Source organism: Balaenoptera physalus, assembly GCF_965194825.1.
Source record: "Balaenoptera physalus genome assembly, chromosome: 4".
Classification (NCBI taxonomy): domain Eukaryota; kingdom Metazoa; phylum Chordata; class Mammalia; order Artiodactyla; family Balaenopteridae; genus Balaenoptera; species Balaenoptera physalus.
In genome coordinates, this window is record NC_138891.1 from 26310644 (window position 1) to 26334885 (window position 24242).

Below are 24242 nucleotides of genomic sequence, written 5' to 3' on the forward strand. Positions count from 1 at the left end.
GTGCCAGCACTATACGAAGTGATTCACATCTATGGTCTCTACTTCCCACTACAAACTTGAAAGATGAGAAACTAACAGATGGGGAAACAGGTTCTCAGAAGTAAGGTAACTTGTCTAACTTGGCCACATTTGCATTATTTCCCTTTCAGGCTCAAGAATTTAAACTGATAGTACAGTCCAAAGCATGATCAACCCAAGGAGCATACCACAAACCCTAAGGTTGGCCCTATATTGAGTTGCATAAATTCTGGAATCACAATAACTGAATCAAATTAGTTGAACAATTGCTACAAATGCATATTACCTTTAATTCAACTTGTTGGTTTATTTCTAGGACTATCTGAATATTAATCGCAAGCAGTTTTCTCACCACTCCATCTTGATGAGCCTGGTATGATGTGGCTTGAAAAAAGCAAATGAAATTTATGAAAACTTGAGTGATTTCAGACTAGGTTTAATTATTCAAGAGAACTTCAAACCTGAAAATGTAGAGACTTTGATTTCCAAGCTGCTGCAGCTTTGAGTGACTGAGTCACTGTGTGTGTGTGTAGAAAGAGAAAAAAAGAACAAGTGAGCCAGAATGAGAGCAGACTGACTCAAGAGGAATCATGTTTGTTGCTACATTTTGTAATTTGTCATTGTAATTTTATGAGTGATAGATTAGAAATTATTGCAATATATAACTATAACCAATTTTAGGACATCTGCATATTGCTAATTGACATATAATATAAATAAATTGCCCTTCTGAGTGTTGTGATTTTGCACATACTTTTGTCCCTGGAAACCCCAGAATATGAATGATTCCATATAATATCTGGGCTTTTCAGACCAAACCTTTCATGTTTCTAAAGGGGAAAAATCCCATCAATAAAATGTTCTCCAAAGAACTGTCTTTTCTTTGAAAATGCTCATATCATACTCCACGTATTTCTAAGAGGTGCTCCCACTGAAAGGAGGAGAGATTGGAATTTTAGGGATAGCATGGAGGAGGGCCAGACTAACCCAGCAGGCAATGAAGCAAAGGCCTGTGGACTTCTGGGCTGTTTAACACCTGATGATTCAATGGTCCCTCAGCTCCCAACTCCTTTCATGTGCTAAGCCCAGGTAGTGGTGTCTTCCTAGTTCTAAAGTCTTGGGTCATCCAGAGTGCATCCTTCAGGTTAGTGTTTAGAATATAGTCTACATGGAATGAGAAGCAATGACTCTCCTTTATTGATCCCTAAAAATTAGCAAATCAGTAAGTAATGTGGATATGGCGTGGTAAGAAAAGGACTGAGTGAAGAATCAAGAGACCTGCCATCTCATCCAAGCCTAAATAACTTTATTTCTGGGCCTCAATTTTTTTTCTAAAAAAACACTTCTGGGGTGTTATAGAGGAGAAACAGCTGATGTACTATAGTGGTTTTCAGCTGGGATATGCAACAGAAGAATCCTTCGTTAACATACAGAATTATATGTTAACATTTAGAATCATAACCCTGGCCCCAGTCACAGGGTTATGATTCAGTAGCTTTGCATCTGTGCATTTGACAAGAGCTTCAGGTGCTTTTTTTTTTTTTTTAATTATTAGCACCTTTAATTATTATTTATTTACTTATTTATTTGTCTGTGTTGGGTCTTCGCTTCTGTGCGAGGGCTTCCTCCAGTCGCGGCAAGCGGGGGCCACTCACCATCGCGGTGCGCGGGCCTCCCACCATCGCGGCCCCCCCCACCCCGCGGAGCACAGGCTCCAGACACGCAGGCCCAGCATTTGTGGCTCACGGGCCCAGCCGCTCCGCGGCATGCGGGATCCTCCCAGACCAGGGGTCGAACCCATGTCCCCTGCATCAGCAGACAGACTCTCAACCACTGTGCCACCAGGGAAGCCCCAGGTGCTTTTGATGTAGTCAGGTCTGTGAACATGTTCTGGAGAACAACCCCTACAATAAAGATGATGTTGAGTTTCAAGCGTTGTTTTTTCAATGCATTCTTCAACAGAGGCAGATGGCAAAACGACAAAACACAATTAAATAAAAGCAATTTTCTGATGACCAAAGAGTACAGTTTGAGTACACAGTTCTCTGAGGTTCATGTTTGATCTTATGTTAAAATATAAAACATCAAGAGGGATTCAAAAATAGGTAACTCCCTATTGTGAGTTTCCCTTTATTTTAAAGGGAGGTGGGTCCCAAACAATCGCACTGATAGGCACACAGAGAGAGTCCAGAAGCATGTGCAAAAGTGTCTTTTCCTTTGGTTCAAGTTGATTATTCCAGTCCCTACAGAGTTCACAGAGGGACGGAGATTCAGAATTGGCTTCTTCACTCTTATTTTCTGTAGTTCCTTAAAAACCTGAAGTCTAACTTTTAAACTGTCAAGGCATCCGCATGTGGTCATTCCTCTGAGGTTGGACATTGGAGGGTGGCCAAGAAGCTCCTCCCCTTTTGATTTTCTCTTTCCTGTCCTTCTCCTTTTTCCCACTCCTTGGTCATTTTAGCTCTTGGTTTGCCTCACCCTCCTTTTTTAAAAACAACTTTATTGAAATATAATTTACAAACCATAAAGTTCAAAGCATATACTTCTATGGTTTTTACTACACTCACAGGCTGTGCAACCAACAGAAAATCAATTTTAGGGCATATTCATCCCTCCCTCCAAAAACCCACACTCCTTAGTGGTCACTACCTGTGGCCCCTTTCCCTCAGCCCCTGACAACCATTAATTTATTTTTTGTCTCTATAGATTTGCCTATTCTGGACATTGCATACAAATGGGATCATATAATACTGGCTTCACTTTCTTTTACAGAGTCCACCCTCTTCTACCTTTGGTTTAGCCTCTTGTGTTAGATTTTTCTTAGGCTAGACAGGGATAGGGATAGGAAGAGACTCTAATCCTATATTATGAGGTACCTGCGAGGTAATCACACTACACTGTTAAAATCTTTTTAGCAGCTCTTTCAGTCAGCTTTACTAAAAGGCCTTCTCTATTATTCTCACCTTTGGAAGTGACTGGATCTGATGAGGAAAATGGAGGCATAGGGGAAAAAAATAAAACCTCTGTACAACTATATTTCTTAATTAATAAACATTTTTTAGAGCAGTTTTAGGTTCACAGCAAAATTGAATGGAAAGTACAGAGAGTTCTCATATACTTCCTATTCCCACACATGTACAACTACCCCCATTATCGACATACCCTACTAGAGTGGTGCATTTTTTACAAATGATGAACCTACATTGACATATATTATCACTCAAAGTCTGTAGTTTAAGTTTCACTTGCAGTGGTGTATATTCTATGGGTTTTGACAAATGTATAATAGCATCTATCCACCATTGTAGTATCATACAGAATCATTACACTATCCTAAAAATCCTCTGTGCTCTGCCTATTCATTCCTCCCCTCTACCCCCAATCCCTGGCAATCACTGATCTTTTTACTGTTTCCATAGTTTTGCCTTTTTCAGAGTGTCATATAGTTGGAATCATATAGTATGTAGCCTTTCAGTTTGCCTTCTTTCATTTACTAATATGCATTTAAGGTTCTTCCATGTCTTTCTATGGCTTAATAGCTTATTTCTTTTTAGCACTGAATAATATCGTGTTGTCTGGATGTACCACAGTTCATCCATTCACTTACTGAAGGATATCCTAGTTTCTTGCAAGTTTTGGCAATTATGAATAAAACTGTTTTAAACGTCTATAAGCAGGTTTTTGCGTGGACGTAAGTTTTCAATAAATACCGAGGAGCATGATTGCTGGATCATATGGCAAGAGCGTGTTTAGTTTTGTAAGAAACTGCCAAACTGTCTTCCAAAGTGTCTGTACCATTTTGCATTCCCACCAACAATGAATGAGTTCCTATTGCTCCACATCCTCACCAGGATTTGGTGTTGTCCGTGTTTTAGATTTTGGCCTTTATAATAGGTGTGTAGTGGTAACTCATTGTTGTTTTAATTTGCAATTCCTTAATGACATATCATACAGAACATACTTTCATATGCTTATTTGTCATCTGTATATCTTCTTTGGTGAAGTGACTGTTCAAATATTTTGCCCATTTTTAATTGGGTTGTTTGTGTTTTCACTGTTGAATTTTAAGAGTTCTTTGTATATTTTGGATAACAGTCAGATATCAGATATGTCCTTTGCAAATATTTTTTCCCAGTCTGTGGCTTGTCTCCTCATTTCTTGACATTGTCTTTCACAGGGCAGAAGTCTTAATTTTAATGAAGACCAGATTATCAATTACTTTTTTCATGGATAGTACCCATGGTGTTATATCTAAAAAGTCATCACCATACCCAAAGTCACCTAGGTTTTTTCCTAGGTTATTTCCTATGAGTTTTACAGCTTTTTGCTTTACATTTGTGTCTCTGATCAATTTTGAATTCATTTTTGTGAAGGGTGGTCTGTGTGTAGATTCATGGTTTTTGCATGTGGTGTCCATTTTTTCTAGCACCATTTGTTGAAGCGACTGTCTTTGCTCCATTGTGTTGCCTTTGCTCTTTTGTTAAAGATCAGTTGACTATATGTATGGGGGTCTATTTCTGGGCTCTCTTTTCTGTTCTATTGATTTTTCTATCTTTCACCAATACCACACTGTTTTGATTACTTTTTCTTTATAATAAGTTTTGAAGTCGGGTAGTACAGTCCTCTGACTTTGTTCTTGTCCTTCAATACTGACTTGGCCATTCTGGGGTTTTTGCCTCTCTATGTAAACTTTAGAATCAGTTTGCTGACATTTACAAAATAACTTGCTGAGCTTTTGTTTGGGATTGCGTAGATTCTCTGTAGATCAAGTTGGGTAGAACTAACATCTTGACAATATTGAGTCTTCCTTTCCATGGACTTGGAGTATCTCTCCATTTACCTATTTGATATATTTCTTCAGATTTTTGTACTTTTCTTTGTATAGGTCTTGTACATATTTTGTTAGATTTATACCTAAGTATTTAAATCTTGGGGGTGCTACTGTAAATGGTAATATGTTTTTTATTTCAAATTCCACCTGTTCATTGCTGGTATATAGGAAATTGACTGACTTTTATATGTTAACTCTTTATCCTGCAACCTTTCTATTTTACTTATCAGTTCCAGGAGATACTTGATGATTCATTTGGTTTTCCTACATAGATAATCATATCATCTGCAAATAAAGACCGTATTATTTCTTCCTTCCCAATTTATATACGTTTAATTTCCTTTTCTTTCCTTGTTACTTTAGCTAGTACTTCCAGTACGATGTTGAAAAGCAGTGGTGAGAGGGGGACCTCCTTGACTTGTTATTGGTCTTAGCAAGAACACTTAAAGTTTCTGACCATTAAGTACAATGTTAGCTGTAGGTAGATAGTAGATATGCTTTATCAAGTTGAGGAAGTTCCCTCTACTCTTCATATGCTCTGAGTTTTTATCATGAATGTGTATTGGATTTTGTCAGATGCATTTCCTGCATCTATTGATATGAGCGTGTGATTTTTTCTTCTTTAGCCTGTTGATGTAATAGATTACATTCATTGATTTTCAAATGTTGAACCAGCTTTGCATACCTGAGGTAAATCCTACTTGGTCATGGTGTATATTTCTTTTTAAACATTGTTGAATTTGACTTGTTAATATTTTGTTGAGGATTTTTTTCATGTATATTCATGATAGATATTGGTCTGTAGTTTTCTTTTCTTGTACTGCCTTTGTCTGGTTGTAGAATTAGGGTAAGGGTGGCCTCATGGAATAAGTTAGGAAATATTCCCTCTGCTTCTATCTTTTGGAAGAGATTGTAAAGAATTGGTGTACTTTCTTCCTTAAATCCTTGGTAGAATTCACCAGTAAACCCATCTGAGCTTGATACTTTCTATTTTTGAAAGTTATTAATTACTGACTCAATTTATTGAATAGATATAGGCCTATTCAGATTAACAATTTATTCTTATGTTAGTTTTCAGAGATTGGGTCTTTCAAAGAATCAGTCATTTCATCCAGGTTATCAAATGTATGGGCCTAGAAGTGTTCATAATATTCATTTATTATCTTTTAATGTGCCTGGGATCTGTAGTCATGTTCACTCTTTCTCTTCTGATATTAATAATTTGTGTCTTCTCTCTTTCTTCCTTAATTAGCCTGGCTAAGGGCTTATCAATTTTATTGATCTTTTCGAAGAACTAGCTTTTAGGTTTTGTTGATTTTCTCTACTGATTTCTTATTTTCAATTTCATTGATTTCCACTCTAATTTTTATTATTTCTTTTCTTCTGCTTCTTTTGGGCTTAATTTTATCTTTTTTTTTTTTTTCTACTTTCCTAAAGTGAAAGCTTGGAGGACTGATTTTAGATATTACTTCTTTTCTAGCATATGCATTAATGCTGTAAATTTCCCTCTAAGCACTGCTTTTGCTGCATCCCACAAGTTTTCAGAAGTTGTGTTTTCATTTCATTTCGTTCAAAATATTTTTAAATTTCTCTTGAGATTACTTCTTTGGCCTATGTGCTATTTAGAAGTATTTTGGTCGTTTCCAAGTACTGGGGCAGGGTGGGGGTGGAGGTCCAGCTATCTTTTTGTTATTGATTCCTATATCACTTAATTCCATTGTGGTCTAAGAGTAGACACTGTATAGATTACATTCTTTTAATTTTGTTAGGTATGTTTTAAGGCCCAAAATGTGATCTATCTTTGTGAATGTTCTGTGTGAGCTTGATAATAATGTGTAATCTGCCATTGTTGGATACAGTAGCCTTTTGATGTCAATTGTATCCAATTGATTGGTGGTGCTATTGAGTTCAACTATGTACTTACTGATTTTCTGCCTGCTGGATCTGAACATTTTGAATAAATGGGTATTAAAGTCTTTGGATTCTTTTATTTCTTCCTTGCAGTTCTATCAGTTTTTGCCTCATGTATTTTGACACTCTGTTGTTAGGTGCATACACAATAATGATTGTTATGTCTTCTTGGATTATTAAATACTTTATACAATGCCGCTCCTTATCCCTGATAGCTTTCTTTACTCTGTGGTCTGCTCTATCTGAAATTAATATAGCAACTCTCATTTGGTATTATATAACTTATACAATATACTAATGTATATTGATTAGTATGGTGTATCTTTCTCCTCCCTTTACTTTTGATATATATATGTCTTTTTTTTTAATTTTATTGAAGTATAGTTGATTTACAATGTTGTGTTGATTTCTGCTGTGCAGCAAAATGATCCAGTTATACATATATATTCTTTTTCATATTCTTTTCCATTATGGTTTATCACAGGATATTGAATCTAGTTCCGTGTGGTATACAATAGGACCTAGTTGTTTATCCATCCTATATATAATAGTTTGTGTCTGCTAATCCCAAACTCCCAGTCCTTCCCTCCTCCACCCCTCTCTCCTTCCCCTTGGCAACCACAAGTCTGTTCTCTATGTCTCTGAGTCTGTTTCTGTTTCATAGATAAGTTCATTTGTGTCATATTTTAGATTCTACATATAAGTGGTATCATATGGTATATGTCTTTCTCTTTCTCACTTAATTCATTTAGTATGATAATCACTAGGTCCATCCATGTTGCTGCAAATGGCACTATTTCATTTTTTTATAGCTGAGTAATATTCCATTGTGTGTGTATGTATGTATGTATGTGTATATATATATATATATATATATATATATATATATATATATATATTCTACATCTTCTTTATCCATTCATCTGTTGATGGACATTTAGGTTGTTTCCATGTCTTGGCTATTGTAAATAAGTGCTGCTATGAACACAGGGATTCATGTATCTTTTAGAATTATAGTTTTGTCTGGATACATGCCCAGGAGTGGGATTGCTGGATCATATGGCAACTCTATTTTTAGTTTTTGGAAGAATATATATGTCTTTATATTTAAAGTGGGTTTCTTGTAGATAACGTATAGTTGGGTCCTTTTTCTAAAATTTACTCTAGCAATCTCTGTCTTTTATTGGTGTATGTAGGCCATTAATGACTAAACTGATCATTGACATAGTTTGATTAATATCTACCATATTTGTTACACTTTTCTATTCACTGCCATTGTTCTTTGTTCCTATTTTTTTCTTCCACAATCTTTCTGCTTTTTGTAGTTTTACTGCAAAACTTAATATAATTCCTTTTTGAGCATATCAGTTGTACTTTTTTTTTCATTGTTATCCTACAACATATATTTACAATTAATCCAAATCCACTTTCAAATAACGCTATAGCACTTAACAGGTAGTGCAAGACCTTATAATAGAATATTCCTAATTTCTCCTTCCCATTTATTATATTATTGCTATAATTTATATTCATTTATACATAAGAATTTATAAATGAATATGTTGTTGCTATTATTATTTTAAACAAACTGCTGTTAGATTAATTAAGAAGAAAAATAAAATTTTTATTTTACCTTCACCCATTCATTCTCCAATGGTCTTATTTTACATAGATCTGAGTTTCTGACCTATATAATTTTCCTTCCCTCTAAAGAACTTCTTTTAATATTTCATGCAAGGTAGGTCTACTGGTAACAAATTCCCTCAACTTCTGTTTGTATGAGAAAGTGTTTATTTCTCCTTCACTTGAAGCATAGTCTTGCAGTGTACAGAATTCTAGGTTGTTTCTTTTGTTTTTGTTTTTGTTTCTAGACTTTAAATATTTCACTCCATTCTCTTCTTCCTTTCATGATTTCTGAGGAGGAGGTGGATGGGATTCTTTTTGCTCCTCTTAAGGTAAGGTGTATTTTTGTCTGGCTTCTCTCAACATTTTTTCTTGTTCTTTCATTTTCTGAAGTTTGAATATGATATGTCTAAGTGTAGGTATTTTTGATATTTATTCTGCTTGGTGTGCTCTATGCTTCTTGAATCTGTGGTTTGGTGTCTGACATTAACTTGGGGAAATTCTCAGTCACAATTGCTTCATATATTTTTTCTGTTCCTATTTCGTTTTCTACTCTTTCTAGTATTACCATTACACATATGTTACACTTTTTGTAGTTGTCTCACAGTTCTTGGCTATTCAGTTCTGGTTTTTCTTTTTTCTTTTTAATTTCACAACTATTTATTATTTTAGTTTTTTATTGGAGTATAGTTGACTTACAGTATAATATTAGTTTCAGTTGTATAACTAGTGATTCAATATTTTTATACATTATGAAGTAATCACCATTATGAGTATAGTTACCATCTGTCACCATAAAAGTTATTACAGTACTATTCCCTGTGCTGTACATTACATTCTCATGACTTATTTATTTTATAACTACAAGTTTGTACTTCTTAATCCCTTTCACCTATTTTGGCCATTTATCTCCCTTCCCTCCCCTCTGACAACAACTAGCTTGTTCTCTTTATCTATGTTTCTATTTTTTGTGTGTGTTTGCTCATTTTTGTTTATTAGATTCCATATATAAGTGGAAATCATACAGTATTTGTCTTTCTCTGTGTGACTTATTTCACTTAGCATAATAACCTCTAGGTCCATCCATGTTGTTGCAAATGGGAAGATTTCATTCTTTTTTATGCTGAGTAATATTTCATTGTAGATACATACACCATATCTTCTTTATCCATTCATCAATCTATGGATACTTAGGCTGTTTCCATGTCTTAACTTTTGTAAAGAATGCTGCAATGAACATAGGTGTGCATATATCTTTTCAAATTAGTGGGGTTTTTCCTTCATAAAAATACCCAGGAGTGGAATTGCTGGATTTTATGGTAGTTCTAATTTTAATATTTTTAGGAACCTCCATACTGTTTTCTATAGTGGCTATACCAATTTACATTCTCATCAACAGTGCAAGAGGGTTCCCTTTTCTCTATATCCTCACCAACACTTGTTATTTGTTATCTTTTTGATAATAGCCATTCTTACAGATGTGGTGATATCTCACTGCGGGTTTTGATTTGCATTTTCCTGATGATTAGTAACGTTGAGCATCTTTTCATGTGTCTGTTGGCCATCTGTGTATCTTCTTTGGAAAGATGTCTATTCAGATCCTTTGCCCATTTTCTAATCAGGGTTTTTTGTTTTTGTTTTTGATGTTGAGTTGTATGAGTTCTTTGTATATTTTGTATATTAATCCCTTATCAGATATATTGTTTGCAAATATCTTCTCCCATTCAGAAGGCTACCTTCTTGTTTTCTTGATAGTTTCCTTTGTTACACAAAAGCTTTTTATTTTGATGTAGTCCCATATGTTAGTTTGCTTTTGTTTCCCTTGCCTTTGAAAACAGACCCAAAAAATATTGCTAAGACTGATGTCAAAGAGCATACTGCTTATGTTTTCTTCTAGAAGTCTTCTGGTTTTAGGTCTTGCATTTAAATCTTTAATTGATTTTGAGTTTATTTTTGTATATAGTGTGAGAAAGTAGTCTGGTTTGATTCTTTTGCATGTAGTTTTCCCAGCACCATTTATTGAAGGGCTATTTCTTCCCTCATTGTATATTCTTGCTTCCTTTGTCATACATTAATTGATCATATAAGCGTGGGATTATTTCTGGCTCTCTATTCTGTTCCATTGATTTTTGTGTCTGTTTTTGTTCCAGTATCATTATGCTTTGATTACTATGACTTTGCAGTATAGTTTGAAATCAGGGAGTGTGATACCTCCAGCTTTGTTCTTTCTCAAGAATGCTCTGGCTATTCGGGGTCTTTTGTGGTTCCATACAAATTTTAGAATTATTTGTTCCAGTTGTGTGAAAGATGTTACAGGTATTTTAATAATTGCATTCAATCTGTAGATTACTTTTGGTAGTATGGACATTTTAACATTATTAGTTCTTCCAGTCCATGAGCATGGTATATTTTTCCATTTATTTGTGTCATCATCAGTTCCTTTCATCAGTATCTTACAGTTTTCAGGGTATAGGTTTTTCACCTCCTAGGTCGAATTTGTTCCTAGGTATTTTATTCTTTTTAATAAAATTGTAAATGGGATTATTTTCTTAATTTATTTTTCCAATAGCTTGTTATTAGTGTCTAGAAATGCAACAGATTTCTGTATATTAATTTTGTATCCTGCAACATTACTGAATTCATTTATTAGTTCTAACAGTTTTTTAGTGGAGTCTTTATGGTTTTCTATATATTATATCATGTCATCTACAAATAGTGACAGTTTTATTTCTTCTCTTCCAATCTGGATGCTCTTATTTCTTTTCCTTGTCTATTACTGTGGCTAGAACTTCCAATATTGCTCCTCCTGCCTCAGTGAGAGTGGACATTCTTGTCCTATTCCTGATCTTAGAGGAAAAGCTGTCAGCTTTTTGTCATTGAGTATGATGTTAGCTGTGGGTTTGTTGTATACAGCCTTTATTATGTTGAGATATGTTTCCTCTATACCAATGGATGTTGGACTTTGTCAAATGCTTTTTATGCATCTATGGAGATGATCATGTGATTTTTATCCTTCATTTTGTTAATGTGGTGAATCAGGTTGATTGATTAGTATATATTGAAACATCCTTGCATCCCTGGAATATATCCCACTTGATCATGGCATATGATCCTTTTAATGTACTATTGATTGGTTTGCTAATATTTTGAGGATTTTTGCATCTATGTTCATCAGGGACGTTGACCTATAATTTTTTTTGTAGTTTTTGTCTGGGTTTGGTATCAGGGTAATACTGGCCTCATAGAATGAGTTTGGAAGTGTTCCTTACCCTTGAATTTTTCAGAATATTTGAGAAGGATAGGTATCAACTCTTCTGTAAATGTTTGGTGGAATTCACCTGTGAAGTCATCTGTTCCTGTTTCCCCCACATGGAAGGCTAAGTCATCTGATTTGGTTATTTCCCTTTCTCCAGGTAGATTATTGCTGACAAAATCCCAGCAGGTTTAGGCTCTGGTAAAATAATTTCTCCTGAGGGAAAGGTTTGTTAAGAACAGAATGCTCTGGTGTACTTGAAAATGGTTCATTTTCCTCTCCTCCTGCTGGAAGCATGAGGGGATTTGTCTCTAACATTCACTACGAGAACCTGGTAGAGCTCCTGGAGGTAAATCTCACAATACTGTGGGCCCTCTCTATGACTGGGTCTCCCTGGAGTTTTTAATTCTCAGACTTGCCCACACTAAGCCTCTAACAATTCATCAATTACAGTTTAGATTTTCCTACCCTGGCACAGGCTCTCATGGGTTGCTGATCTGGTTAGTTATGATTCTCCATATTGTCTGTCTCTCCAATTGTCATGGTTAATTTTATATGTCAGCTTGTCTGGCCATAGAGTACCTAAAGGATAAACATCATTTCTCAGTGTCTTTGAGGGTGTTTCTGAATGAGATAAGCATTTGAATCAGTGGGCTTAGTAAAGTAGATTGCCTTCCCCAACGTTGGTGGGCATCATCCAATCTAATGAGGGCCTGAATAGAATAAAAGGTAGAAGAAGGAGCAATTTTCCCCTTTTTTCTGCCTCATTATTTCACCTGGTACATCTCATTTCATCTCCTGCCCTCAGAGTGAGATTTATACCATTGGCTCCCCTGCTTCTTAGGCCCTCAGACTCAGACTGAATTACACTTCCAGCTTAGGTCTCCAGCTTTCAGGCAGCAGACTGTGGGACTCCTCATCCTCCATAATCACATGAGCCAATACATCTTAATAAATCAATCTCTCTAGATAGATAGATAGATAGATAGACAGATAGATAGATAGATAGGTTCTTTTTCTCTGGAGAACCCTGACTAATACAGAAGTCGGTACTATGAAGTTGGAGTGCTGCTGTTGCAAATACCCCAAAATGTGGAAGCAGCTTTGGAACTGGGTAATGGGGAGAGGCTGAAAGAATTTTGAGGTAGAAGTTAGTTAAAGATTACATTTTTAATGGATCATTAAAGGTGATTCTGGTGAGAGCTCAAAAGAAAAGAATAGAGCTGTAGAGAAAGCTTCAGTCATCTTAGAGAATACCTAAGTAATCCTGAACAGAATATTGGTAGAAACACGGGTAAAGTCCATTCTGATGAGATCTCAGATGGAAATGAGGAACATGTTATTGGAAACTGGAGAAAAGGCGATCCTTGTTGTGAAGTGGCAAAGAACTTGACTGATTTGTATTCATGTCATAGTGTTTTGTAGAAGGTAAAACTTTTGAGCAATGAAATTTGATATTTTGCTGAGGAGATCTCTAAGCAAAATGTTGAAGGTTCTTTCTGGCTGCTTGTAGTAAGATGTGACAAGAGAGAAGTCTTTAGAACATGGAATTGTTAAGCAAAAAAGAACCAGAACTTAAAGATCTAGAAAATTCTCAGCCTATCCATACGCAAAAATGAGAAAGCATGTTCTAAAGAGAACATTAACAGTACAGGAAAAGATAATCTGATAAGGAGATTAATGTGGATATGAACCATGGACCTAAATGGCCATCTCAGCAGAAGCCAGGCACTATTCTCCAAGACAGGAAAGAATGATATCCCGTCTTCCCAAAGTGATTCAGAGATCATCAGGCCTGCCACTTCCACCACAGTCCCAGAGTGAAAGGGCCCAGGTAGCAGAATGGTTTCAAAGGATGAGGCTGCCTCTCCAGTTCAGCCGGCTAGAATGCCCAGTACTTCAGTGACATGGCCCCAGTGCTTCAGTGATATGGCCCCAGCAGAGAGCTGCAGCAAGGGCAGGGCCACCGCAGAGAGCATGGCATTAACAGTGCCCCACTGACTCTTGGGGTGATGTTGCTATCCCAGTGGGATGAGAGGGCAGAACACTGAGCCAAAGAGGATTAGTTTTGAGCCTCAAAGTTTAATGTTATTTGCCCTGTTTGGTTTTGGACTTACTTTGAACCCATTAGCCCCTTTTTCTTTCTTATTTCTCCCTTTTGGAATTGGAAATGTCTATCCTATGTCTGCCTCACCACTGTTTTTTGGAAGCACACAACTTGCTTGGTTTGACAGGTTCAAACCGATAGAGGAATTTGCCTCAGGATAAATCTTACCTTCAGTCTCACCCATATCTGATTTAGATGGTATTTAGATAAGACTTTGGACTCACACTTTAGAGTTGATGCTGGAACAAGTTAAGACATTTGGGGTTGTTGGGATGAAATAAACGTACTTTGCATGCAAGAAGGACATGAGTTTTGGGAGGTCAGGGATGGAAAGTTACAGACTGAATATCTGTGTTCCCTCAAAGCTCATATGTTGAATCCTAACCCTCAATATGACAGTATTTGAAGGTGGGGGCTTTGAGAGGTGATCAGGCTCATGAATGGGATTAGCGTCTTTACAAAAGAGAACTCAGAGAGCTCTCTTGCCCTTTCTTACTATGTGTGAACGTAGCAAGAAGAAAGCCATCTATGAACCAGGTAGCAGACTCTCACCAAATGGTAAATCTGCTGGTGCCATGATCTTGGTCTTCCTCCAAAATTGTTAGAAATAAATGTTTGGTTGTTTAAGCCACACAGTTTATGATATTTTTTTATAGCAGCCAAAACTGACTAAGACACTGATCTGGGGGGCAGTGGATTAGTCTATAACCTCACTGCTCTGATAGACTGAGTTGTTGATTTGTTCAAGTTTTTACTTATTGTTAGAACAGAGTGATAACTTCTATGATCCTTACATGCCAGGCTGGATACCAGAAGTCCCTGATGAAATTATTTTTTGGAAACACATTTTTGATTAAGGCTGAGAAGCAAGATTCAAGGCTATATTACCAGGCTAGTACCAGACTAGTAGCATCCAGAATACTAAGTATTTATTCAACATGTATTTATTTAGTCCCCACTATGTTGTGTATTAAGGGCTCTACAACTGTACTAGTTACTGGGAATATAACAGGAGCCAGATATAATCACTATTCTCAAGGAGTTAGAGGGAGGCAAGACAGAAAAATATATGTAATCACATACTGAAAAAGAAAAAGTTGTTCCAAGCCTGATCTGAGAAAGAACATATTTTGAGTTATGTAATTCATGATGTCCTTTTGGGAGAAAGTATTACTTCTGATTAATTTTTAAATAATATCCTTACAAATTTTAATAGATAAAAAGTTGTTCTGGGGAATCAAGTAACCCATCATCCTGATGACTGTCAGTCAAAAGTTTGATAAACTTTTACCAAATACTCTTTTCTTTTTGATCTGATTCAACAATAACTACCTAATCATTCTTTTGACTATAAAATTCCTTACCAAGAAAGAATCTTTAACCAGCATACACACTCATAGGCTTTTTCCTTGCAGCAAAGTTGTAATGAAACTTTGACACATACTCATAACTAAACTGGCTGAAAAGCAGCACCAGGTGCCCATCAACAGATAACTGGATTAAGAAGATGTGGTGTATATGCACAACGAAATATTACTCAGCCATAAAAAGAGTGAAATACTGCCTTTTGCAGCAATATGGATGGACCTGGAGAACATTATGCTTAGTGAAATAAGTCGGACAGAGAAAGACAAATACTGTATGATATCACTTATGTGTGTCTAAAAAATAATACAAATGGATATATATGCAAAACAGAAACAGACTCACAGATATAGAAAACAAACTTGTGGTTTGTTTTCTATAAAAGAGATAGAGACAAAGATCCAAACTACTATGTATAAAATAGATAAGCAACAAGAATATACTATATAGCACAGGGAATTAGAATCATTATCTTGTAATAACTATAATGGAGTATAATCTGCAAAAATACTGAATCACTATGCTGTACACCTGAAACTAACACAATATTGTAAATCAACTATACTTCAGTTAAAAAAAAAAAAAAGAAAATTACTAAGAGTTGTAATAGAAGTTAGCACACGGATATGGGGAGCATTTGAATTTTGGGTGTAAGAGTGGGTGGGCATGGGGGTGGGGAAAATTCCTCCAGAAGTGACATCTACAGAGTGAATAGAACAAAAGGCGTTGGGGAGATGAGAGGAGTCTAAGAGTAGCAAAGAAAAGAGACCTAGAAGAGGAAAAGCACTACCTCTATAGCAGGGCTGTGGCTGCCTTGTCTACGTCCCTTGGCTTGAAAATTTCCTTGTTCTCAGGGCACTTTCACCTGCCTATATCTGCATCTCCACCTGAGAGTTTTCCTCCAGGGCAGCAGAAGGCCATTCTTCCCTCTCTTGGGAAATGCTGGTAAAAAGCTTGAGAGGACTAATACCCCCTAGAGCAGCCCTCAACCAATGACAGAGTGGTGCAGTTAATATGAAAACACCCCAGTTCCTTCTTCCCTCAGGTGGGATAATTCTAAGTGTGTTTTATGTTTCTCAGGATTTCCCCAGGGATGTAGCTCCAATCCCCCACTGTGGGCACTGGCTTCCTTTTCCTGTGTCATCTCCCCACTCCTTACCAGTGTTTTCTCTGCTTCTCAGATAAAGTGCTTTCCCTCCAGTCCTTGTCACAGGGTCTGCTCTGGGGAATCCAGACTAAGCAGCCTTATTGGGTGAGGTGCAAGCAGCTGAGCAACAGAGAAAACTTGTAATATCCAAATAAGTTAAAGCAAGGTTAGGCCAGAGTATGCAGGGCGCTAAGCTGCCAAATTTAGCATATAAAAATACAGAATGCTCAGGTAAGCTTTCATTTCAGATAAATAACAAGTAACATTGTAGCATAAGTATGTTCCAAGTATTGAAAAAACTATTCTTTGTTTATCTGAAATTTAAATTTAACTGGGCATCCCGTATTTTATCTGGCATTGCTACATGATCTAGAAAGGATTTGGAGCTTTATCTATAGGACACTTTGATTGCAGGGTGAAGCATGGATTTGAGAAAGGCTGGGGAGACCAGTGAGGAGGCCTGGGCCTGGGGCTGTCAGGGAGATGGGAAAAATAGACAGAAAGCATAAGGGCATTTAGAAAGCTACCTGCACATCTCAGACTAGCTGCCAGGGCAACAGAACTATCTCACTGGATACAATGGGAAAAGACTTCCAAAAACAAGTTCAAGATGTCCTGAAAATACCCTCAGGCTGTTTACAGAAAGACATCAAAGTAGCAGTACAGGGCCTCCTTTCCCCGCCTCCCCCACGTGCTTATGCCCATGGAGTGAAACACTCTTCCTCAAGCCCAAACACCTAGGCCTCGAATTCAGGCTGCAGGGGTCCTTTGGGCCTGACCACTCCCCCTAAGCTGTTCTGAAGACCTGCATTAGAATGGACTCAGCTCAGCCCTGTCCCCAGACAAGCCTCTGACCAGAGCTTCCGGGAATTACCAGCTCTGCATGGCAAAGGGCACTAAGGAAAAGCAAATTCTCTTGTTGGTCATTTTCCCTTTGTTGTTGTTGCTTTTCCTTGAGATGGACCTTGCCCTATTTGATAACCCCAGCCGTTATGCCCACATTTCTCAGTGATGTCACAGAAAATTCATCCTCATTATGGAGATGAATGGAAACCATATTTGGAATCACGCAGCCTTCTCTTTGTGAAGAGCTCTTCGGTTTCATTTCAACTTTCATGAAGGAAATTCTATTCCTGGGGGAATCTACTTCAAAAACAATATGTTAAAAGAGAAAGAAGAAAAATGAAACCTATTATCCCAATGGTAGATTCTTTCTTCTGTTTCATTCTGTTTCTTCAATTTGTAAACTGCACACCAAAGACCATTAGGGGACATAATTTGAATTGCTTTACTCCAAAGTTAAAGTGTCGAAAGATTAAGAAAAACAAAAAACTGCACCAAAATGAAAACAGGCTTTCCTTCATTTTCTAACACCTGAATTTGACTGTAACTTTCATTTCTGAAATTGTATAGGGTTTTTCTTCAAACTAAATTAGAAATACTTGTGTCAGACACTAGAAAGGCACATACATGAGTGGTTATTTAATGGTAAACTTTTGTTTTTTTGGCTGCGTTGGGTCTTTGTTGCGGTGTGCCAGCTTTCTCTAGTTGCGGCGAGCAGGGGCTACTCTTCATTGTGGTGCATGGGTTTCTCATTGCGGTGGCTTCTCTTGTTGCAGAGTACGGGCTCTAGGCACAAGGGCTTCAGTAGTTGTGGCTCACAGGCTCTAGAGTGCAGGCTCAGTAGTTATGGCGCACGGGCTTAGTTGCTTTGCGGCATGTGGGATCTTCCCAGACTAGGGCTCAAACCCGTGTCCCCTGCATTGGCAGGCAGCTTCTTAACCACTGCACCACCAGGGAAGCCCATGAGTGGGTATTTAGAAGTCATGTGTTTTCTACCCACATTCACATATACACACAGGCACCATAGTATGAGTGATTTGAATTAGCAGAGTTGTTAATCACACATTCAGGCACCCCACAGCAGTCAAGCTGGCATCCCAGGGTCTCTGGAGTGCCAAGGATCATTTTCGTTATTTACATATACTATATGTTTAATTCTCATAATAACTTCATAGGGTGGTTATGCCTTTCTCCACTTTATAACTGTAGAAACTGAGACTTAGAAAGATTGGATAACTTTTCCAAGGTCACACAGTCAATAAGTGACAGTTATGGGCTGAATTGCATCCCCTCCAAAGCTTATATATGTTGAAGTCCTAACCTCTAATACATCAGAATGTAACTGTATTAGGATATATGATCTTTAAAGAAGTAATTAAGTGAAAATTAAATCATTAGGGTGGATGTTAATCCAATATGACTGCTGTCTTTATAAGAGAAAGATACCAGGGATGGGGGCCCACAGAGGAAAGACACTGTGAGAAGACAGCCATCTGCAAGCCAAGGAGAAAGGCCTCAGGAAAAACCAACCCTGCCAACTCCTTTATCTTGAATTTCTAGCCTCCAAAATTTTGAGAAAATAAATTTCTATTGTTTAAGCTACCCAGTCTGTGGTACTTTGCTATGGCAGCCCCAGAAAACTAACTACAGTGACTAACCCACAGTTTTCACCTGGCCTGAAATCTTTTTTCACCAGGGAATCAGGCCTAGGAGGAAATGGGGTTAAGGGAGAATTGACTTTATTTAATATCCAACATCCCAAGGCAAACTGGGGATTAGCTCAGGCTAACTAAGTTATCCAAGATGATCCAACGTGGTAGCTATGGTGGTGATGTTATGATGGTGGGTATTCTAGGGAGGAAGGACATCGCAGCAGAAGTTCCTAGGCAACTCAGCTCAAACCCAGAAGAGCAGGCAGTAGCACTGTCCTTCCAGATAATCAGTTTATTGAGTAAGATCCCAGCCCATGACCTGATTCTCAGAAGCAGAATCCAATCCCCCTCATGTAACCCAGCACAAGGGACTGGCAAAAGTGTAGTGTGTGGTCCACATTCTCTTCCAAGGCACCTCCTCTCCCACCGGTATCCCGGGTATTACCCTAGAGCCTTGACGGCTGAAGGATGAGGCCTCTCTCCTGGTCCAGCACAGATTAGCTGGGGTGCGGCAGGGCAGGGCAGGGCAGAAACTGGGCCCAGGCCCAATGATCCAGAAAAGATCCCCAGAATGTTGAAGGGGGCCAGTTCTCCTTCCCACAATGAACTTTTTCTTCTCAGAATTTTTAGCATTTCCCAAAAAAGAAGGAGGGAGTACAGTTATCTATGGAATCCAGTTTGCATAGATGCCACTTTGAATAAATAGCAGCCAGCTTCAAATAAAAAGCAGCTACTCCCTCTCCCTGGTTCCCCAAGGCAGAGGCTGTGATTTTATTCTACCCACCCCTTCCCACCCTCACCACCACATTTACAGGCGAGGGTTCTCAGCCCTGCATCTTCTGGGCTGGATAGATGCCCAGTTCAGCTCATAAATTCCTCTCTTATAACTCCCATTTGTTCTATCAGTTACCAGACATCCAAAAAACATTCTCATAATCTTTGCAGTTTGATATTTCTGATATGCAGGCTGTCCAGAGTTCAGGGCTCAGGGTGGAGGCCCTTTCTGCCCAGGTTTAAGGGCTATACTGGAGTATATAGTTCCCTAGAGAACTGGAAAGCTGAACAGAAAATTGAGGCAGAAAAAGTACTGACTTTGACCAGACCCTTAGTGCAGGGACTGACCAGCATGGAAGACCAGAGCTTTCAATACATGGAGGCCCAAGGCTTGCTGAATCCTGAACCTAAAACTACGTCCAATCCCACTCCACCCACCACTGGCAAGACAAAAGTTCCTAATGCCCCTGTTCCGTCCTACCATTGTCAGAATCAGTCAGAGTGGGACTCCCCAGATCCATCAACGATGGCCTTTTTTGCCTCACAGGAGTGGGTCTGGGGGTGAGCAGTACTTGCCATGGTTAATATAATCAGTGGGGTCCTCTCAATTCCAGAAGAGTCTAACCTTGGAGTGGGGGACTCTCTGGAGAAAAACTCCAAAGTACTGAGATATTGAAACTACTCCCTAAAAGCTCCTGGTGGGTCAGATGTACAGTGACAGTGTAACATCCATGGCCTTGATGTACTAAGTGGAATATAACTTCTCTTACAGTTGTTACAGAATTACAAATGTAGAGCCATTTCCATTAATACATGCACCTCCCTCCCTCACACATACATTCCTGAGGGGTGAGGTCTCTAGGGTGGTAGCTGCATTGGTCCATTGGTTGCCTTGTAGGTATGAACGCTTTCTCTCTGCCAGGAAATTGTCTGGGCTGTTGTCATGGAGCAAATTGTATTGTCAGAGTCAAGTGGGATCCAGAGCCTCAACTTTCAAGTGTGGGGAAAGCAGAGCAATGGCTCCCTGCTGAGGGAGCAAGGCCATCCAGCCATGGAAGCCTGGGGTTCTGCTCTCTGAGGTGAGGTGCTCCTATTCTGTGACTATTTCACCCAGAATTACTTCTCTTCACACTCTTGGTATTATTGGATATATTCAAATTAGGCTAACCTAATATGTTACGTGTTGGAAAGCTAAGGTGGTCCTTACTGACAGTGGGCAGCCTTTGTGTGTTGGTATTGATGAATTTCTGTGGCCAGAGCTGGCACTTACAGTCATAATTCATATCATCTTATACCCTACATACTCAATATTGTTTTCCTCAACTGCTTCTCTATATTTCAGTTGTCTGTGGTCTCTGCCCCCGCTAAGATGTCATACAGAACCAGAAGATCTATGAATATTAGAGTTATAATGAACAGTCAGATGTCATTTGAGCCAAAGTAGAGGAAAACTCTACTGACATGTCTCTAAAAGTTGCACCCACCCCTTCTTCAATACTTGCAGTGTCAGGAATTTCACTGCTTTGTGAAGGAACCTATTCCATTGTTACACAGCTCTAAACAGGATATTTCTATTTCTTTTTCTTTCATTTTCCAGATTATTGCCTCATCTCATAAAGCACACAGAGAGAGTGTCCTGATCCTGCACGGTCTTTGAGCACACGCGATGGGTATCCACTCTCTAGGAAAGCCTGACATGGCAAGCTTAACCTGGCCCATTCCCACAAGGTAATTTACATAAGTGAAAACAAGGGGCAAAGAACAAAAGCATAATATGCTTTATAGCTTGTCCTTTGTTCAGCAATTTTGCATGCTTCTGACCTTGTAAATTTGTCAGAGAGAAAAGAAAGGTGGCCTCTCATCACCACAAATGAGAACAGGAAAGTTACTGATGATTTCCTCACTGTCAATTATCTTTCTTGGGTCTGAAAGGGAGAGATACCTCTTCTGAAGCAGGAGGAAGAGTGACCAGATTGTGCCATGGATCTTGACCATGGATGACCCCCTTTGGATCTCTCCTTCCTAGGATAGGTTTCTCAGATCTTTGAAACAGTTGGAAGAAGCAAAGCGTCATCTGTCAGGGCTGCGAAACCAGTGCAGGTGACATCTGACTATTACCTCACCTTTTCTTAAGTATATAAATAAGCAACTTTATTCAAAACCTTGACTGATGACTGTCTCTTGGCATTTTGAACCTTTTTATCTATTGCTGTATAAAAAGAGTTTATTAATTTATTTGAGGCCTGGCATAGAGAAGGGAATCTTCCCTAATCTTTAGCCAAATATTCCCTTAAAACATCCTAGAGGAAAAAGAAGTTGGGGCAGAGGAGGAAAGTGGAGAAAGAGAAGAAAAAGAAGGAGAAGAGGGGACAGGGAAGAGGAGGGGTGGGGAATAGGAAAGGAGGGAAATTTTCCAGCTCTTTGTGACTAATGGATTAAACGGCTTCAGTCGTCTGTTAGAGGTGAGTCGTCTGTTTGCAGCTCTACTTAGATAATATCTGTTGTGCTTTGATGTGGCAGCCCTAACAGACTAAGACAAAAGAGCAAAACATATGCTTGTTTCACAGTTTTTCAAAGAAAACATAAAAATAACACTGACCTCCATGTGTATATCATCAGACATTTTACAAAGGTTGTCACATCCAGTATTAAATTAGATTCTAACTGCAGACTTAACTGGTACATGATGATAGCCATTTTACAAAAGGGAAAAGCAGACAGACGAAGGAAGGTAATTTGTGCAGTGTCACACAGAGGGGTCAAAGTCTGGACTTGTACCCAGACCACTGTTCTTTGCACAACACTAAACTGCTCTCATAACAATCAATCTTCACACCATGATGTCATTTATAAATCTAATAAGAAGGTTTCAGTGTTTTCACACAAACATCAATAAAAGCGTTTCAAAGGGAATTGTTAGTCATACCTTCTAAACTAAAGATGACCTATGGATTTCATCTTGCAAGCCAACTATGATCGCTTGGGAGGGGCTGCCAATCCTGTTTACTGATGAGGATTCTGAGGTCATGAGGATTCTAATACCCAAATTAACTAACAATGTCAGCCACAGGCACAGGAAATGGGGTGTGCAACAGGCGAACCTGGGATTACAAATGGTACGCCAACCCCCAGAACAATATGGGGTCCTCAGGGATGAACAAATGAGTTTCCCAGTGGGAAGAACAAAAATATAAACAAGGTTGGCCAAGGACATTTTTGTTTTTCATTCTTTTTTGAGTTGCTTCTGTCTAGTTGCCTCTCTCTGACCTCTCATTTTCTTTGTCAGTATGGAAAGTTGGAACCTCAAAACTAAAGTCTAAAAGAAATTCCTCACGTGAAGCTTTATACGTATGGAAGATAATGAGTTTCTGAGAGACAAGGTCTTCAAGATTTTACAGTAAATGCAGAAGCAGATTTTATGAAGGACTGATAAGGAGAAGCAAAATTGGTTCTCAAGAACATTCCTAGCAACTGTTTCACGGTTGGTAGAACAATTGGATATATAATCAGGGAGTACACAGCTTTGATTATAGTGGATTATACCAAAAGACATAATAATACTGCTATAATTACATATCAGCAGTTAGGCCTCAAATTCTTTTTTTAGAAAATAGTTACAAGTTTTGTAAAGCTACAAGTTTTATAGAAATAGATCCAAGATAACAAGAAACACAAGGATCACAGTAAAAATCCTTTGTGACTAAAAAAGTGGCATCCTGTTCCTCCCCACTCCTCCATCCTAAACATCCTCATAAATAAGTCCTTACTGCACAGGACAGTAAACTGCAAAGCATATTCAGATTTTAACTTAATTTTTTTTCAAGGATAAGCTAGATGCCTGCTTTCAAAACAGATAACACACTTAAAATGATGTAAGAAGTTAAATGGCTCAAACAAGACTGACCAATTTAGCAATATTTACTAACAGAAGTAACTTCATATAACTGCTTTCCTTACCAAAGCCTATAAAATGCCACTTTCATTTAACAAAAATGATGAAAGCTTTTTTATTGTTATGAAAACCAGAAATATATAAAGATCATTTTAGAATAAAATTAGAACATGTTTTAATTCAATCTTGTTGACTTTTTAAAAGTTATGATTCTTGAAGCTAATGCTTTTCCCATTAATTTTTAAAAGTAATTTTCCTAAAGGTCTTTTATTTTATTTTTTTTTAATATTTATTTATTTATTTATTTATTTATTTATTTATTTTGGCTGCGCCGGGTCTTAGATGCAGCACGCGGGATCTTCACTGTGGCATGCAGGATCTTTTTTTTTGTTTTTTTAGTTGCGGCATGCGGGATCTTTAGTTGTAGCATGCTGACTTCTTAGTTGTCACATGCCGACTTCAGTTGGGGCATGCACGTGGATTTCAGTTGCGGAATGCATGCGGGATCTAGTTCCCTGACCAGGGATCGAACCCGGGACCTCTGCATTGGGAGCGTGGAATCTTACCCACTGGACCACCAGGGAAGTCCCCTCAAGGTCTCATCTGAGCTATGAGCCAGATATTTGCTACTCCTAGTATTTATATTCTTGAGAAAAGCTCTCTGGTAACATAAATAATAAAGCTGAACTTCTAACGTGGTTCTTTGTAAAATGAAGGTAATAACTAATTATAAAATCAAATACAGAAAAATTGAGCAGCTGTGTGATTCTAGCAAGAGCACTTACATTTCATGTAAAAACAAAGTGAGGGGGCTTCCCTGGTGGCG

General features: G+C 38.1%; 1 protein-coding gene and 1 pseudogene across 20 annotated transcripts in view; one reads left to right on the forward strand and one right to left on the reverse strand.

The window, feature by feature from the left end:
• Nucleotides 1-24242, reverse strand: part of SLC9A9 (solute carrier family 9 member A9) — a 683127-nt gene that overhangs the window by 598860 nt on the left and 60025 nt on the right. For 2 of the 19 annotated variants that reach the window (XM_082461226.1, XM_082461234.1), the window contains one exon: nucleotides 305-402. The exons of 16 other annotated variants lie outside the window; for them this stretch is intronic. The gene's annotated coding sequence lies outside the window, so the exon portion shown is untranslated. Of the gene's footprint in view, nucleotides 1-304; nucleotides 24227-24242 lie in introns of those variants that run through there. One more of the 19 variants, XM_082461229.1, reaches the window with a different exon arrangement.
• Nucleotides 1-24242, forward strand: part of LOC309659599 (cytochrome b5 domain-containing protein 1 pseudogene) — a 45846-nt pseudogene that overhangs the window by 6625 nt on the left and 14979 nt on the right. The window lies entirely within an intron of this gene.